The sequence below is a fragment of the Mus musculus genome, chromosome 10, assembly GCF_000001635.26.
Source record: "Mus musculus strain C57BL/6J chromosome 10, GRCm38.p6 C57BL/6J".
NCBI classification, from domain to species: domain Eukaryota; kingdom Metazoa; phylum Chordata; class Mammalia; order Rodentia; family Muridae; genus Mus; species Mus musculus.
The window spans coordinates 15,791,181-15,809,036 of record NC_000076.6 but is presented as its reverse complement, the minus strand read 5'-3'; the positions used below and the strand labels follow the sequence as shown (position 1 = coordinate 15,809,036).

The window sequence follows — 17,856 nt, the reverse complement described above, 5'->3', positions numbered from 1 at the left end:
GGGTTTATTTCTGGATCTTCAATTCTATTCCATTGATCTACTTGTCTGTCATGAGTTTGTGACTAGTTTAGTTTACATAGAGAGAGCCTGTCTCAAATGAACAACTATTCAAAACAACACAAATAGTATTTATAATCATTAGCAAAAGTTTGAGTATTTCTGAGTATAAATAAAGGGAAATGTATTGTTATTCCTATATAGAGCTTTTCTATGATATTTAACCCACAAAGTTCTAACTTCATTCCTACTAGGAAGCTTTCATAATGCTACAAAGTGTTTTGCCTGCTTCCAAAGCAGAAAAGCAATCAACAGTCATACACAGTGGTCAATTCTTATAAGATAAACAATGATGGGTCTGGCAAGCTAAGCTCACTACTGCAGTAGTGGCAAGAACATCACTGGGAATAACCAACAACTTTCTGATTGTGGCTTCACAAGATTAAACACCTAAATGTCACCATTATCAGCCCAAACCTTATGACTCCAAAGCCCTAGAAAAAACTAAACACTATTGTGCTGCTTAATGAATATAATGTTAAATCAGTTCCTAATGACTTATCGTTATACTCATAATCAGTGCCTCTCTTGACTCTGATCTGAGATTTTTATTTTATTTTTTATTGTTTATTTTTTGGTAGATAGTGTTTAACACAGAGATGGCCATGCTGACGAGAATAACAGACTGAAGAATTCTCAGATCTAAGGAAACAAATAAACTATCATCCTTTAATGCTCATTAATCATTGCAGAACAGGGGTTTAGCTTTCCAAAAGATGACTACAAGGAGACATTCTCCAGTCATTACAGGGCAGCTACAACATGGATTCACAGTAGTTGGGACAGTATGGGCAATACCCGTAGAAACACAAGCCACAACAGGTATATAATTCTACCCCTAGCCATGAAATAATTGTCAAATGTTGTTCAGAAATGAGAGGGTCAGCTTTTCCTAACAGTGTAGCCCTAGAAAACAGACCATACTCCAATGTAAGACCACATATCAAAAATATTTAAGGTAGCACAAATTGGTCTTTAGGGTTTTAGAGTATGTTTGGTTTTGTAAAGTAGGGTAGAGAAAGAAGTGAGGGTGGATCTGGTAAGAGTTGGGGGGATTTATATGGTCAAAATATGTTTCACAAAATTAAAAACTCTTAAAGAACCAATGGATAAAATAGAACAAGAGCGTGCATCTTGGTATAGCCTTGTATCTAGTATCTGTTTGATTTTTATCCAGGAGGAACGCATTTTGAATTACTTATATCTCATGCAGCATGCTTAGCTTTTGGTCAACTATCTAAATTAAGGTTATTACTAAAAAGTTATAACACTGAGTTTGAGTAAGAGAAAAAAATGAGAATAGTATGTTCAAATTAGGGAACTCAGAAAGTGGGCCAAAAGCAGAATAGAAATAGAAAATTTTATATAGCTCATGCTTCCATAGTTAACTCTAAGATTTACAGAAATATAAATTCACTGTAGAAATTTCTAAACCACTCATTACATTTTTAGTACTTCCCAGTGGGTGGGAGAGGTGACAGAGTGCATGTTTTACATGTATAATGCTTCTGTCTTATTCTTATCACGTCCATCTGGACACTTGAGGGGTGGGGATGTAACTAAGCTGGTAGAGCATTTTCCTAGCAAGGATGAGTTCTTGAGTTTCACTCCTATGTACGCCAAAAATAAAAATGAAAAAGAAAATCTTGCATTGTCTTTGTAGTAGTTTCCAGACAAGGAAATAGTTCTGATACTCTAATTCGAAACCTACTATTCTGAGGAATTCTGTCTCTTCTTTTTCCTCCTGTGACTAAAGAATAGCAAGGGAACACCTAGAAGCCAACTACGGTACTTGATGCTACTAGGAAAGTGTATAACTGCAGAAGTTTAGTGATCATTGGAAGTCTGTGTCTTCCATGTTTGCCTTAATATCTTCTGAATCCCAAAATAAATAAATACTTGATCTTTAGTCCTATTTCAGATATCATTGTTTTATTATTACTATATTATTTTATTAAAAGTCAGCTGATTACAAGGTACTTGTACTATATTTTATTAGAAAAATTTTAAAAAGAAGGAAATACATTTATATAAAGTAAATTCAATTTGAGAAGGACAATGAGGTAAGAGTAAGAGTCAGTCATGTATCACTTTCCATCTCTCAGGTACCTGAAGAAGAAAGATATAAAAGAAAGCATTATCAGGAATGTGAAATGGTTTAGTATCAATAGTAATTCTATCACCTCAAGTCAGTTTGAGTTGAATATCTCAATAGATCCATTTTGTTGTTAACAGTAATAATGATAATATTGTGGAAATTCTCATTCTAGGGATTATGGAAGACAAAGTGTTGATCTAGTACATATAAGAATAAGTTTCCAGGTGAAGGGAGGATGGAGGGAGAGAATACTGGATGAGATAACAGAAATTAGGGGATATTTGGGGATAAGGAAACATCAATACAATGAATCTATGAGAGTGACCCTAGCTAAGACCCTTAGTAAGGGGGGAGGCAGAGACTGAACTAACCATTGCCCTTAGTCAAGCGTAATTTTCAGTGGAGGGGCTAGGACATCAACCCAGTCTCAAGACTTTCAACTTACAATTTATTCTGCCTGCAAAATGTTCAGTGGTAAAGATGGCACAGAAGTTGGGGAAATGGACACCCAATGATAGGTCCAGCTTCAGACTGACACTGCCTGGAGGGACAAATCAGAGGCTGAATAGCCTTTAGAATAGAATAAAACATGACCAGCAAGGGGAAAGAAAGAAGGGAAGAAAGGAGGAAAGGAAGAGAGAGAGAGAGAGACAGACAGACAGTCAGACAGACAGAGAGACAGACAGAGAGAAAAGAAGGAAGGAAGGAAGGAAGGAAGGAAGGAAGGAAGGAAGGAAGGAAGGAAGGAAGGAAGGAAGGAAGGCAGTCAATGTAATAATTCTTTAGGATATTCTTCTATACTCGTAGACAAGTCAGTGGAATTATACATAATGATATTCTGCTATACTCCGAGACACAGAGCCTGGCATAATCAGCATCTGAGATGATTCATTCAGCAACATGTGAAAACAGATGCACAGACCCACAACCATACATCAGGAGAATCTTACTGAAGATGGGGAAGATGGATTATAGAAGCAAGAAGGGATAAAGATGCCACAAGGAAACCCACAGAATCAACTAATCTGGTCCTATAAGGTCTCAAAGAGACTGTATCAACAATAAGGGAATCCTGCATGAGTCTTTCTTAGACCCTATGCAAATATGCTATGTTTGTATAGCTTGTATTCTTGTGGAATCCATAAAACAGGCAGTAGGGCTGTCTCTGATGCGTGTCTGTCCTTGGGATGTTTTACTTCCCAGTGAGTCTCCTTGTCCAGGCTTAACATGAGAGGAGGTTCCTAGTTTTATTGAAACTTGATATGCCGGCCATATTTGGTTTACATTTCTGGGATGTATGCCCATTTCTGAAGAAAATATAGGAGGATTAAACTGCAGGGGTTGGGGACTTGGGAGAGAAGAAGGGGGAACTGCTGTTGGGATATACTATATAAGAGAAAAATAAACAAATTGAAAAACAAAAAAAATATAACAAACAAACCACGGGTGCCATGTCCCATTACCAAGTTCCAATTAGTAAAAGCTTACAAAACTAGAGTGACAAAAGTCAGATACTTTATGAGGTTGACACAAGCTAACCTTATTTAGATTTCAAGTTCCTACGTGTACACATTTAGATGTATACATTACATATAATTTTATTATATTTATAGTTCATGGAAATATCACCTGTCATTCAAGATACTGAAAAAAAAATCACTGACTGAAGGATCCCTTGGTAACTCACAGCTTCTTAGAGCTCCATCTCCTGTAATCACAAGTCTATGCTCTAGTTCTAAAGTGGAATTTTTCAAAACTTTTATATATAAAATAAAGAATATACTGTACAGCCCTCAGGATGGGCGGCTTTCTCACCTAGCATAATTTCCTAAATGTTTATTCACATTGTCACATGTACCAGTGAGGCCCATCCAAGGTGTATAATGGTTTGTCTAACAAATCATTATCTCTAGCTTGTGACTGTTATATAAATAAAGCTGACATAACATTTTTTTAAAAGAAGAATTTTCAAGGTTATTTTTACTTAATCTTTACTTTTGCTTGTTATATCTTCTTACTCTTAAATGTCATGAAAGATTCTCTCTCTAATAGCCCATACACTATTTATAATGTATATTTAAATTGTATACCTGTTCATCTCGTCTATTTGTTTCAAAATATGCTACAGGCATTAACTTCGTCAAAACTGTTGTTGGTTATTTTGAAAGTGTTCACAACTTTTAATAGAATTTTTAATGTAACAAATGTACAACGTCATAAGATTAAACACAAAAAGATAATTATAAAAATGTGATAGATCATAATTATGATGACAGTAAGAAAAAAGATTTCATGGCAGTTAAGCAAATTTAACATCCTACACACATTTTATCAATTTGTAAGTTGCAACCCATTTGCAGGTTGAAAGACCCTTTTACAGGGGTCACCTAAGACCATCAGAAAGCACAGATATTTGTATCGCGGTTCATAACAGTAGGAAAATTACAGTTATGAGTTAGCAATGAAAATAGTTTTATGGTTGGGTGTCACCATCACAAGAGGAACTGTATTAAAATGTCACAGCATGGAGGCGATTGTGAATGACTGCATAGTGGTTAACACTGATTTTCAACTTGTTGGGTTATAAAGTAATCCAGAAGAAAAGCCTCTTAGCAGCACATGATGGAATATCTAGAACAGTGGTTCTCAACCTTCCTAATGCTGTGACCCTTTAATATAGTTCCTCATGCTATGGTGACCCCAACCATAAAATTATTTTGTTGCTACATAATAGCTGAAATTCTGTCACTGTTATGAAACATGATATAAATAGCTAATATGCAGGATATCTAATACGTAGCCCCCAAAGATATCATTACTCCCAGGTTGAAAACCACCAATCTAGACAAAGTTAACTGAGGTGGGGAGGCTCATCCTGTAAATAGGTAGCATCAGACTATGGAATAGATTCCTTAACTTTGTAAGGAGTAAAGTAAGTAAAGTAAGCTGACATGAGAATTTATTGCCCTTTCTTGTTCTCAAGCTTCCTCCCTTACCATCAGGACTTTCCTATCATATAGACTACACCCTTAAATTGGAAGCCAAAATAAACTCTTCCTTCCCTAAGTTGTTTTTGTTTGATATTTGATCACAAGAATTAGAAACACAACTAATGTAACGAGTCTAAAGACTACGGCGCATTGCTGTGTATGTGCAGACTTGGTGATGTATACATGAAAAACTCATATATAAAAGCTGTTAATTAACTAGGCATCATTTATGGTGGTTAAATAAGAATGGCCCCCATTGGTTCTTATATTTGGATGATTAATCATACAGCCCTACTTAAGTGAAATTAGGAGGTATGGCTTTGTTGAAGTAGGTCTGGCATTGGAGGAAAGGATTCCCTGAAGATAGGCTTTGGGATTTCAGAAGCCCAAACCATGGTCAGTGGCTCTCCCTCTGCTGTCTATGGATTTAGATGTACAACTCTCAGCTACTTTTCTAGTACCATGTCTGTCTCCATGACACCATGAACCCTACAATACTAAAAATGGACACAATCTCTGAAAGTGTATGTAAGTTGCAAGAAAATGTACTGTTTTATAAGATTCAACCTGTCATGGTGTCTCTTCACAGTCAAAGAACACTGAGCAAGACACTATTCTTCATCCTAAACCCAACAGAATATGTTATTTCATCTGAAATTGATTCCCAGTCATGCCCTACCTTGATGTCTTAAATCTTAATGTCTTGACCCCTTTAAAACTCTTTTCTTCTGTTCTCCAAGTTCCCAGACCTTGATCCCCATTCACCCATCCTTGATGTCTTCTACATGTCTGATTTTATCCAATGAAAATATCATTCTTCTTGAAGAACTTACTGTATTTATTTTAGTAACTATAATCCTGAGATGAATTATCTTTTATTTATTTATATTAAAAACAGGAGTGTGTTGGATATGGGTGTGTATCTGGAAGAAGTTACTGGAGGAATGATGGATGGATAGTATCAAAATACAAGGTATACATGTAATTCTGAAAGAATTGATAGGAATAATATATTAAAAGTAGATGGTTTATCTCAGTTTTAAAGTTCAAGAGTATAGTACAAGTCTCAAGATGATTCTGATAAATATCTCACAATAGCACCAAATGAGTGGCAAATGTGTGAGAGGAAAAGATTCCATCCTAACTCAGGAAGTAACAGCAGGAAGTAGGGCTTCTTCAGTGTACAATATTGATCTAATGAAGTCTAACTCAATCAAGGCTCTTACAGGAAGTACATTATCCATTGGCGGAAGTGTACTCTATGACCTGAATTGCTCTCACTACCTTAGATCTCTGAAATGTTCTACCACCTCAATACTAAACATCTGATGAACCAGCTTTCTACTCAGCAAAGCTCAAATTTACAAACAGTATCCTGACCACAAGAGGAACTCCTTTGGCTCTGAATGGACTTACTTTTTAGTGTTGTGTTCCCTCTAACCATTGTATTAAATTCTTCCATCTCTTTCTTTTATTTATTTATGATTTGTCTATGTCTCATCTATCACTTCTATTTCATGAACTCTAAGTTAAAGCACATGTGATTTCTCTTTATCAGCAAACTGTTTTGTAACGAAAAGGTTCATACTCAGTTTTCAAGGCTGACTTTCCATGGCTTAAAATACTGTCTTCAATTTTCTTTGTCTCTGAAATGCTTTTCAGATTTTTCAGAGAAGCATCTGTTCTTTCTCTATTAATTCTGGTATTTTATTCAGCATGACTCCATCATTGAAACTATTAATTGTTTAGAATGTTCTCTAACAATTACTTGGGTAACAGTAATCTCTAAAAAAGACATGTAAAATTATAAAATACCCTGTTTCTTGTTGATGAATAATGTTAATATTGAACCCTTAGTTTTGTTGAGATTTTCTTAATAATTTTTTTTTTTATGTTTCTGCCTTGGAATCGGATTCATAACATTTTTGCTCACCATGCCTGTTTCTGTAAGTTATTTTTTCTTGTTAAGACTTCTCATAAATCTTTGTTATTGATGAACTTTCTTATTTGTATAGTCTCTGCCAGATATTTTAGATTTTACCTCTCAGATGGGATTTGCTAGCTTTTCTAATGGTTGTATTGGTGCTATTGATTTATACAGACTTACAGTAAGATTTATAACTAAACATTTTAATTTTAATTCACAAATCAGTTCTGGGATGCATCTCATTTTTAGTCAATATTATAATAACATTGACTTAAAAGGTTGTGTATGATATTGTTATCATTTTATGAATTCCCATTTCCCTTCCATCCCTAAAAACTCTATAATTTTCATTCAAGGCACTGGGTTAAGTACCTGAAAATTCATCTGAGTTTGGTGAGGCCCAGTTACACTTTGTGTACTCTGCCCTTCAGTGTAGCTCTTCAAAGATCCCTTATAGAATTCCGAGCTGCTCATGAAGACTTTATCTCCTTGCTCCATGTACTATATTGCTGTTGTGTTCTTCTTGGGATATCCCGGAGTCTCCTGAAACTGAGAAAATACATTCTTCCTTCAGCAACTTACTGCCTAGGTATAGTATCCTTAATTTTGTGATCCAAGTATTCACACAGTGTCTCAAAGAAAATTGGAAAAAAATTGATAGAATTTTTGCACATTTTTTCTCAGTAGGACATTGGCTTCCTCCAATTTCTGGTAGCTATGGCACCATAAATTAAATCTCTCTCTCTCTCTCTCTCTCTCTCTCTCTCTCTCTCTCTCTCTCTCTCTCTCTCTCTCTCACATCTCTTTAGCCTTGTGAGATTACTAAAAATCTTGAAGTTTTTTGTTAACTGAAATCATTAGCTTTGGCACTTGACCAGACTTTATGGTTTATATGGTGGGGAAGCCACAGATTACCTTCACTTAGGAATATCTGCCCACAATTCCCCCTCCCGCCAGGAGTGTTTTGATATTGAAAAAATGAGTTTTGTCAACTAAACTCATATTTTCTTATTAAAAGAAATACTATTCCAGTTAAAGCTATAACAGCAGTTCAGAAAAACAGTGTTGTTTTTCCCATAAATAAAATACGTTCATTAAACTGCTATTTTTTAAATAAATATATATACTTTCAGTAAAACAGGAATAAAAACAGAGCCTTTCTGCATTTAGAAAAATCAAATCATAAGTTCTGCATCTTTGAATGCTTATACTCCCCAAATAGAAAGGAAACAGAATTATGTAGAAGTTAAACTAAGAATAAAGTAAATAAATATATTAGAGGGCAATTATTTTCTGAAATAATGAAATGCTATGTAAATTTCCTTCTAGGAAAAAGGAGAATTTTCTGCAACTAATTTTTTTCAGCAATACTCTAGATATTCTAGACTCTGAGAGGAAATTTTAAAGGTAATTTTTAAATTAGAGAGAAATTTTTAACTTAATATGATTAATGTTTGTTAAAAGTAGGCATTTTGCAGGAAAATGGTTTGAAATTTGCAACTAATTTATACTGTTACTAAGTAAACAATGTATAATACACAAAAAATTTAGAATAAAGACAATGGTAATTAAACCATAAAAAGAAAAGAGTTTTTTCTGGTGGTTAACTTCTTGAGTTCTTTACATATTTTGGATATTAGCCCTGTCAATCAAAAAAAGGGGGGGGGGTATAGAACTAAACAGAAAATCCACAACAGAAGAATCTCAAATGGCTGAGAAGCACTTTAAGAAATGTTCAAAGGCCTTAGTGATCAGGGAATTGCATATCAAAATGACCCTGAGATTCCACTTCACACCAATAAGAATGGCTAAGATAAAAAACTCAGGTGACAGCATATGTTGGAAAGGATGTGGCAAAAGAAGAACACTCTTCCATTGCTGGTGGGATTGCAAAATGGTACAACCACTCTAGAAATGAATCTGGATGTTCCTCAGAAAATTGTAAATGTATCTATCTACCTGAAGACCCAGCAATACCACACTTGGGAATATACCAAAATGATGCCCCACCACGCCATAGGGGCACGTGTTCCACTAGGTTCATTGTGGCCTTATTTGTGATAGCCAGAAGCTGGAACAAACCCAGATGTCCCACGACAGATTGGATACAGAAAATGTGCTTAGTTTGCACACTGGAATACTAATCAGCTATTAAGAACAAGGACATCCTGAATTTTGCAGGCAAATGGACGGGCCTAGAAAATATCATCCTGAGTGAAATAACTCAGACCCAAAAGGACATGCATGGTATGTACTCATGAATAAGTGGATATTAGCTAAAAAGGACAGAATACCCAAGACAATACACAGAACCCAAGAAGGTTAACAAGCTAAAGTGTCCAAGTAAGGATGCCTCAAACCCACTTGGGAGGAAGAAGAAAGCAATCACAGGGGCAGAAGGATGGAGGGACCTAGATGGGAAAGGGAACAGGAAGGGGAAAAGGAGAACATGATTGGGTATTGGGGGCTAGGACTGAAGTCCTGAAGGCCAGCAGAAAGAATAGTAACAGGCAACCTTGGGAGGTAGGAGGTGGGGGGAAACTCTAAAATGTCTCAGAGACCTGAGAGTGGAAAGACTCTCAGGACTGAAAGGGAGAGACCTTAGATGAAATGCTGTACAGTGGGCAGAGGGAACTTATAGGGTCCACTTCCAGTAGAAAGCCAGGACATCAAATGGAGGGATGGGATTATTATCCCACAGTCAAAAACTCTGACCAAGAGTTGTTCTGTCTGAAAGAACTTCAAGGACAAATATCGAGAAGAGCTGAGGAAAGAAAGTCAGTGATGGGCCCATCACTGGACTTTCTTTCCCTCAGGCTCTCCTTCTCAGCTCAAGAGGAGGCCCCAAGGCCTGACACTATTACTGATGCTATGGTATCCTTACAAACAGGAGCCTAGTATGACTGTCCTCAGAATGGCCCAACAAACAGCTGAAAAAGTCAGTTGTAGACACGTGAGACCCCTGTGATTGAATTAGGGAAAAGCTTGAAGAAGCTGAGAAGGAGAATAGGAGAACCAGCAGTATCAACTATCCTGGACCCCCAGATCTCTCAAATACTGGAACTCCAACCAGGCAGTATACACCAGCTGATATGAGGCCCTGACACATGTACAGCAGAGGACTGTCTGGTCTGGCCTCAGTGGGTGAAGATGCACCTAACCCTTGAGAACCCTTGAGAAACTCAGGGAGGTGGGTGGTCTGGTTAGGGTGGGGACATCCTCTTTGAGATGGGGTTGGGTAGAAAACATGTGGGATAAGGAACAATCAGAGGGCAGACTGGGAGGGAGATAAAGACTGGAGTGTAAAAACAGATTAAAGAATAAAAAAGAAAAAAGGACAAAACCAAAATAAACATGCGTACATACATACATGCATACATGCATACATGCATACATGTGTACATACATACATACATACATACATACAAGAGGGTAATACCAAAACAAAAAGCACAAGCAAACAAAATTCCCAACCCCAAATGTATATTGCAATTTAGAGGACATTGAATAAGCAAAACCAGTAAAAAGCAATATGAAATTTAAATTTTCTTTACATCAACTCAAATTGTGTCATACTGTTGAAAAATCTCTCCTTTTAAAACATGTACTAAAGAAAACTGTCAGGACCCTGTTATAGCTATCTCCTGAGAGGCTCTGCCAGAACCTGAAAAATAAAGAGGCGGATTCATCCAGCCAACCATTGTACTGAGCTCAGGGACCCTAACGGAGGAGAGAAAGGACTGAAGTTACTGAAGGGGTGTGCAACCACATAGCAGGAACAACAATATCAACCAACCAGACCCTCCAGAGCTCCTAGGGTCTAAGCCATCAAACAAGGAGTACACGTGGAGGGACCCAGGGCTTTAGCCGTATATGTAGCAGGGGATGCCATTGTCTGGCATCAATAGGAAGAGAGGCCCTTGGTCCTGTGAAGGCTCGATTCCCCAGTGCTAAGACAGTGAGGTGGGAGTGGGTGTGTTGGAGGGGAACACCCTCATAGAAGCAGGTGGAGGGGAGATGGGATAGGGAGTTCTGGAGGGGAAACTGGGAAAGGGGATAACATTTGAAATGTAAATAAATAAAATATCCAATGGAGGGAAGAAAAAAAGATAGAAAAATGTGACAAGAATAAATGTTAAAGAAAATGGGCTATAAGGGTATTCCTGTGACAGCCTGACCATGTTTTGGGGAGGACTGCTGAAGGACTTTGGAACTTTGGGCCAGAAGATCCATTCAGTGTTAAGAGCTTTGTCAAATGTGTAGGAGCTTGGAAGATGTTGAGAACAGTGCAGAAGATGGAGGTCTGGCTTGTGAAATTTCAGAGGGAAGATTAAAGACTTTTTTCAGGGCCATTGCTGGTATGATTGTGAAGATTCTGTGGTTCTGGTTAGCTGGGGCTGAAGAATCAGCTGTGATTAACAAGATACTAGAACTACTAAAGCAAAAACTTTGCATTACTGGGACTATTGATGCTGGTTGGCTGGAGCTAAGAAATTAGCGGTGATTAAGAAGAGACCAGCATCATTGAGGTGACATCTTCTGGGAAGTGTTTTCTGAAAGCACAAAGAGGCTGTGTTCCAGCAATAGCCAACGTTGTACTCCTGCTGTAGCGGGACTTGGTAATCTGTAAGGGTCACCCAGGTGGTACTGGTTTTGAAGGCATGAAGGGGTAGAGCAGCCAAGGCTTGGCACTGTGAGAGGCCATGGAAGGCCATTGGTGAAGGTGCAGCCTCAGTTGCAATTGATGGCCCAGGACTGAAGGGGTCATGCAGTGTTTTTGTGATGCCAGTACCATGAGATGACCACCAAAAGCAGCAGTAACAGTGGAGTACAGGCATCTGGAGCCTAGAGGACAATGTGTGTGCTACAAAGGGCATGGCTGGAGAAGGGACACAAGCCCTTGGAGGAGCCCAGAAGATCATGAGTTGGATCCCAGACATTGGATCGTTGGAGGTTGATTTTTGCTTTTGATTGTGACTGTGCCCTGATATTTTCCCTCTTTAAGGAAGAAACTATTTTAGTGGAGGCCACAGTTAAGAGACTTTTAATTGTAAAAAGACTTTGGATTTTAAAACAGATGGATATTTTGAAGAGATTGAAATTTTAGGAATATGTAAAGACTGTGGGACGGTTAAAGTTATTTAGACCTTGGGGATGAATAAGAATGTAAGGACTGAGGCTTAATAGTGATGTGTTTGTGTGACAAGTTGACAAGGGGTCAGTTGTACTGACTGGTTTGTGTGTCAATTTGACACAGCTGGAGTTATCACAGAGAAAGGAGCTTCAGTTGAAGAAATGCCTCCATGAGAACCAACTGTAAGGCATTTTCTCAATTAGTGATCAAGGGGGAAAGGCCCCTTGTGGGTGGGACCATCTCTGGGCTAGTAGTCTTGGTTCTATAAGAGAGCAGGCTGAGCAAGCCAGGGGAAGCAAGCCAGTAAAGAACATCCCTCCATGACTTCTGCATCAATCAGTTCCTGCTTTCTGATCTGCTTGAGTTCCAGTCCTGACTTCCTTTGGTGATGAACAGCAGTATGGAAGTGTAAGCCGAATAAACCCTTTCCTCCCCAACTTGCTTCTTGGCCATGATGTTTGTGCAAGAATAGAAACCCTGACTAAGACAGTGATTGTTGTCAAAATGTTTTCAATTTTTATTTATCATTTAATAATAATATATTTGTAGGCTGCATTCTGTCATATACCATAATTAATACATGTGTAATATATATATATATGTATGTATATATATATATATATATATATATATATATATATATACATACATATATGAATCAAGAGTTGCATAGCTCAGTTGCATAGCTCAGTTCTGCTTCATTAATGACTGGGATAAAAGTAATTTACTTAATTGTTGTCTTTTATTCTGAATTTTCTCATAGCAATAGTTATATGAATCATACTGTAGGAATAAGCTAAAATATCATAGGGACAATGTTCAGGCTGGTTTTGTACGTGTACTTAAAGTTATATTCATACTAATCAATATCTGCCTTAGTAGTCATGTCTATTTAATAATTACAACTCAAGGCTTATCTCACACTGTATTCATTTTGATAATACTGATTGTAAATTTCTTAGCATTTTATACAGCATATTTCATTTCTATATAAATCTGTCCAGTACAACCATATATATGTTGAGATGTAATATTATCATTCATTGCTTCATTCTTTTGTCTTCTATGGCTAAAAGCAATCTTCCTATGTTGTGGTGAATTAACTTTTTTCTAGAAAATGGCAAATGTGCATGGGGATATATTTTCCTCCTGTCTTTGTTTTTAAAGAAGAAGAGTTTTTAAAGTTCCATAATACGTTGTCTTTGAGAATTATTAAATTGTTGACAAAACATCTCAAATACTTGACTGTTATAGTCAGTTTTAATATAAAAAACAGTGACTAATTACAATTTCAATTGTTTCTCTTGAAGAGCGGTTGTAACTAGAAAGCCTGAAAAGTATTAATAGTCACATGTGAATAAGTTATTTATTTATTAATCAGAAATAATAGCATTCATTTGCAGCAATTGATTAAGTATAGGTCCTCAAGAATTAACACCATTATGTGAAAACAGGTAGGAACTGAGGATACCAAGAGCAATTTTTTTACAATTTGACATGCACATTCTCCAAAAATACCAAAATATTATCTTAAACCATTACTGTTTTTAATATATAAAGAACGAGATTATATAGCCAATCCTTCTTTTGTGAGACCTTAGTCTGCCTGAGATATAAATCCAGCATGGCATTGCCTTAAGCGGTTTTGTCCAGGCAATCCAGGACAATTATTTAAATGTCCAAAAATGGTCTTCTTAAAAGAACAGCATTTTTTCTTATGAGTAGCATAAGCAATTGCAAACTTGAGAGTTAATAGCATCTGAGGGATGAAAAATTTTAAGCAATTGTAAGCTCTGAGATATATATTGATAAATATACAAATTAAAGCTTGATTATTCAACATTTTAAAACACTATCTACAGCACACAATTTAATTATCTGTGCCAAAACAGGAGGAAACTAAAAAGAATAAGTGTGTGACCCAAATCACATATTTCTCTCATAGAAAGGCTGTTTTTAAACACAGTAATTGGGATGCATGCATGAATTTATAGAAGGTACAAAAGCACGCATAAAAACAATTTTTAATTTATCTTTAGGATAATGATTATCATTTTATTTAAAATGATGGTATGCAATAGGCCAAATATCAATATTCTGTAATAACCAAATTAATTGCTGTTTGGAACAAGGAACAGAGACTTTGTCAGGTTCTTAAGACACAATTTTTGTTATAGGTTTTCTAAAATATACGAATTTATCTTACAATTCTTTATTAGCACCACAGCAGCCTTAATAGGATGTTAAAAATGTGCTTTGAGGTGAATGCCACCTCGGCCTCTCCCGCCTCTGGGCCTCCTCCCAGGCCATAGAGGCTGAAGCGGCCAAATCTGTTGTAGGCCAGGAAGCCCAAGCCAGGGCGGCAGAGCACCCCAAGTCCTAGCAGGAAAACTACGGCCACCCCTGGTGGGGACAGGCGGATGCCCTTGGGGACAATTGCATGACCGGTGTTTCAGGCCTTCCCCTGAGGTGGCTAAAAAGGTGCCCGCTTTCTGGCAGCCTCCCGTGCCACCACTGCTCATGGAAAACAGCGTACTCCACGGCCCTGACCCACAGCAGCCAGCCAGCTCCACGTAAGCCAACAGTCGGCCAGGAGGAGAAGAAAGATGACTTTACAATAATGTTTTCTCTTGCCAAAGAATTGCTGTGGGCACATTTAATAATCATAACTAAAATAGGCAGCTAATATTTAATTACCATTGATTATAATTGATAAAAATTATAAAAGCTTAATTTATTTTCTGCAAAACCTTTTGTTCTTTGCCAGTTAACTTGTGTCTCACTTAATAGCACCTAACAAAGGCTTAAGTTCTCCTGTGGTGAGTTTAAGGTGAGGTCTTAGCCAATTAACATCTCCTGGAAGCTTTTGAAAATAAAATTTTAAGCAAATAAATTTTTCATTCTTAGATTTTTTCTATACCACAATTTTATAGTATAGCTAAAACACTAAGTATCAAAAAGATATTGCCTCTGAATCTTTTCTGGAGCAACAGCTACTCCCCAGAACTCAAAAGCTCCTTATGTGAGAGCAAAGATTTAAAGTAAACTTCCCCTTAAAAGCATTAGCTAATAAAATACTTTCCACTTAGGAAACAATATACACTGAAAGATTCATACTCTTAGCTTCTTGTATTGAAGAAGAAATAATAAAAATTTTTCTTACATAATGTAAAGCTATATTAGCCATACCTAGAGACGAAATTTTCCAGTGATCTCCAGGTCACTAGAAGCAAAACTCTTTACAATTACCAGAATGCAAAGGAAAAAAACAAACCTTTAAACCTATAATAACTTTACATGAAGTAGGCAAGCCATATTGTAATGCCTTCATAAGTTTTACAGTCTGATTGACCCTTTATAAACTTTGAATTTGAACTTTATTTAGAACAACATCTGGATAGGTCTACAACAGTGTAGCTAAAAGGAATTTTCCCTGAAGGCAAGGAGAGTGCTTTCTTAGGCACCATTTGCAAGACAAAAGAAAGTTACACATGCCCTGCAGAGGCTGCTCTGAGCATTGTTCCTCTTACCTTGAGGACAGATTTTAGAATTTTTAACTTTCTTTTGCAATATTAGACTACAATTACAACTTTGGGAAAGCAAAACCCAATTTCAAAACAATTTATCACCTTAGAATCAATATTAGAAACTTCACTATCACGTTACAATATTTGGCTGCTAATTTATACCTATGAATCCATGGCAGTGCAAGTTTTAATGCTTCATTAAAGAGACATTGTTTTAAATCTTATCTTCAATTCTACTTTCTAGGATAAAAATCACTTTAAATATTATCTCAACTAGAAGTATCCTTAGAGGCCCAACCTCTTGGCTTGCCTTATGCCACTTGTTGGAAAAACTCCAAACCTAAGTTACCAATTTAAAGCTAACTTTCTAGTAACCAGTGTTACACACATACCCACTAATCAGCTAATACTCTATGATGAAGACACGCAGAGCATATTACACCTCTAAGACCAGTAAAAAAAACAAAAACAAAAACAAAAACAAAAACAAAAAAACAAATGAAGCAGCTACACGAGTCTAATAAATTTAGACCAATCAAAGAATTTCAATTTTTCTAGCTATATTTATAAGATAAAAAAAGCACCACTTTGTCATTTGCCAAACACAATTGCAGAGAACCCTCCAGGAAAAAAACATGTATCAGCTTTTTTTTGCCCCCAAACTAAGGGGCTGCAGATTCCCTTTCTTTGAGAGCAGCTTTTCCAGCAGCGGCTCCCCTGCTGTGCCTGATCCTTGGCTAAAGCATGTGGCCACTCTCAGCTTTGCTGAACCAGCAGATAAAGTTTTAGCCATCTTTATTTTCCAACATGAAACACAGAACATTCAGTCATTCAGACAACTAGACACAAACCAAATGGATTGACATGTGGTACACCAGACATTAGACTAGACATTAGACAACACAACAAGGGCAGAGAACTTCTGCTGTAAGGGCCAGAGAGAAAAAGGCAGGGTGTCCCCCAATTTTTTCTCTGCCTCTGGGAGAATTTCAAAATCCATTTTCCTCTAAATATTTTACTCCATCATTTTAAGCCCTATTCCTCCTGTCTGATGCAGTTCTTGACTGTGGACAGCCACCTGTTTCATTATTTTTAAACCCTATTCCTCTCGCCTAGAGCAGTTTTGAAAAGCTGCGGTCAACCACCTGATTCCAGTTTCTAGTCCTGAATAATTTGTTGCTGACTTAAGTGACTCCAGCGCTGGGTTAGCACTCAATCAAGCTTAGCCCGTATCCTTCCGCACCTCCAGCAACACATTACCTGTTGCTTACCATGCCCCGATTTTTTTCTCTGATTCTTTCCTTCCCATGGAGCTCCACACCAAGCAGTGTTCCTCCAGCATTTTTCTGCCATTCCTCAGGCCCCTGGACCAGGTGCCAGACTGTTGGGAGCCATCCTGCGGCTCACAAGAAACAGGGTAGACCTGGGAGGCAGACTGGAGCTGAAAGAGAAAGAACTAGATGGTTGAGAGAAAAATGGAGCTAAGTCAAGGTTCCTGATCAAAGCTCAAATGTTTAATAGAAAACTGTGCTTATAAAGGGGGGGAGGCCCATCCCTGACTAATCCATTCTTAGAGCCTGGAACCAGCTGCAGGTGATGACAGTGCAGGATAGGGTGTTCACTCCAGAATATCTCAGGGGCCTCTCAGCAGGTAGCAAGGTCTTAAAGGAGAATAGTGGCATTGGGTGAACAATAGAGCAATCTAGGCAGGAAGGCTCCACCCCAGGTGGTCTAATTCTTAGTGGCAGCAAGGTCAAAGTCTGGATCAGCCTGTTTCAGGCTGGGGTAGGGGGGTACTCTAAACTACTTTAACTTTCCAGAAATTATCAGTAAAGGTAGTTCTATTCAGATTTACTTAAACAATAGATTCTTATTTCTATTTTATTTTCTTATGATGTTTGTTTGTATTCTAATGAGAGAGAGAGAGACAGAGCAAGAGAGAGAGAGAGAAAGTGTGTGGGTTCCTGTACATAGGAAAGTGGGGAGGAACTTTTTTAAAAAAATCTATTTATAATAAAAGTTCACAGACTTTTAAAAAAATAGGTAGATGATTGGTAAACAGGTAATAGCAATAGACAGTTGATAGATGGCAGGGATTGGCAGATACAAATATGTACCAATGT

The 17,856-nt window shown here is 37.3% G+C and overlaps 1 long non-coding RNA gene across 1 annotated transcript; it reads right to left on the bottom strand.

The window, feature by feature from the left end:
- Positions 1 to 1,971: 1,971 nt before the first annotated feature.
- Positions 1,972 to 17,260, bottom strand: C330004P14Rik (RIKEN cDNA C330004P14 gene). The gene is made up of 3 exons (NR_131087.1): positions 17,005 to 17,260; positions 7,445 to 7,621; positions 1,972 to 2,166 (listed from the first exon to the last, which is right to left on the bottom strand). It is a non-coding gene; the product is annotated as an RIKEN cDNA C330004P14 gene (long non-coding RNA).
- Between the last annotated feature and the right edge of the window lie 596 nt (positions 17,261 to 17,856).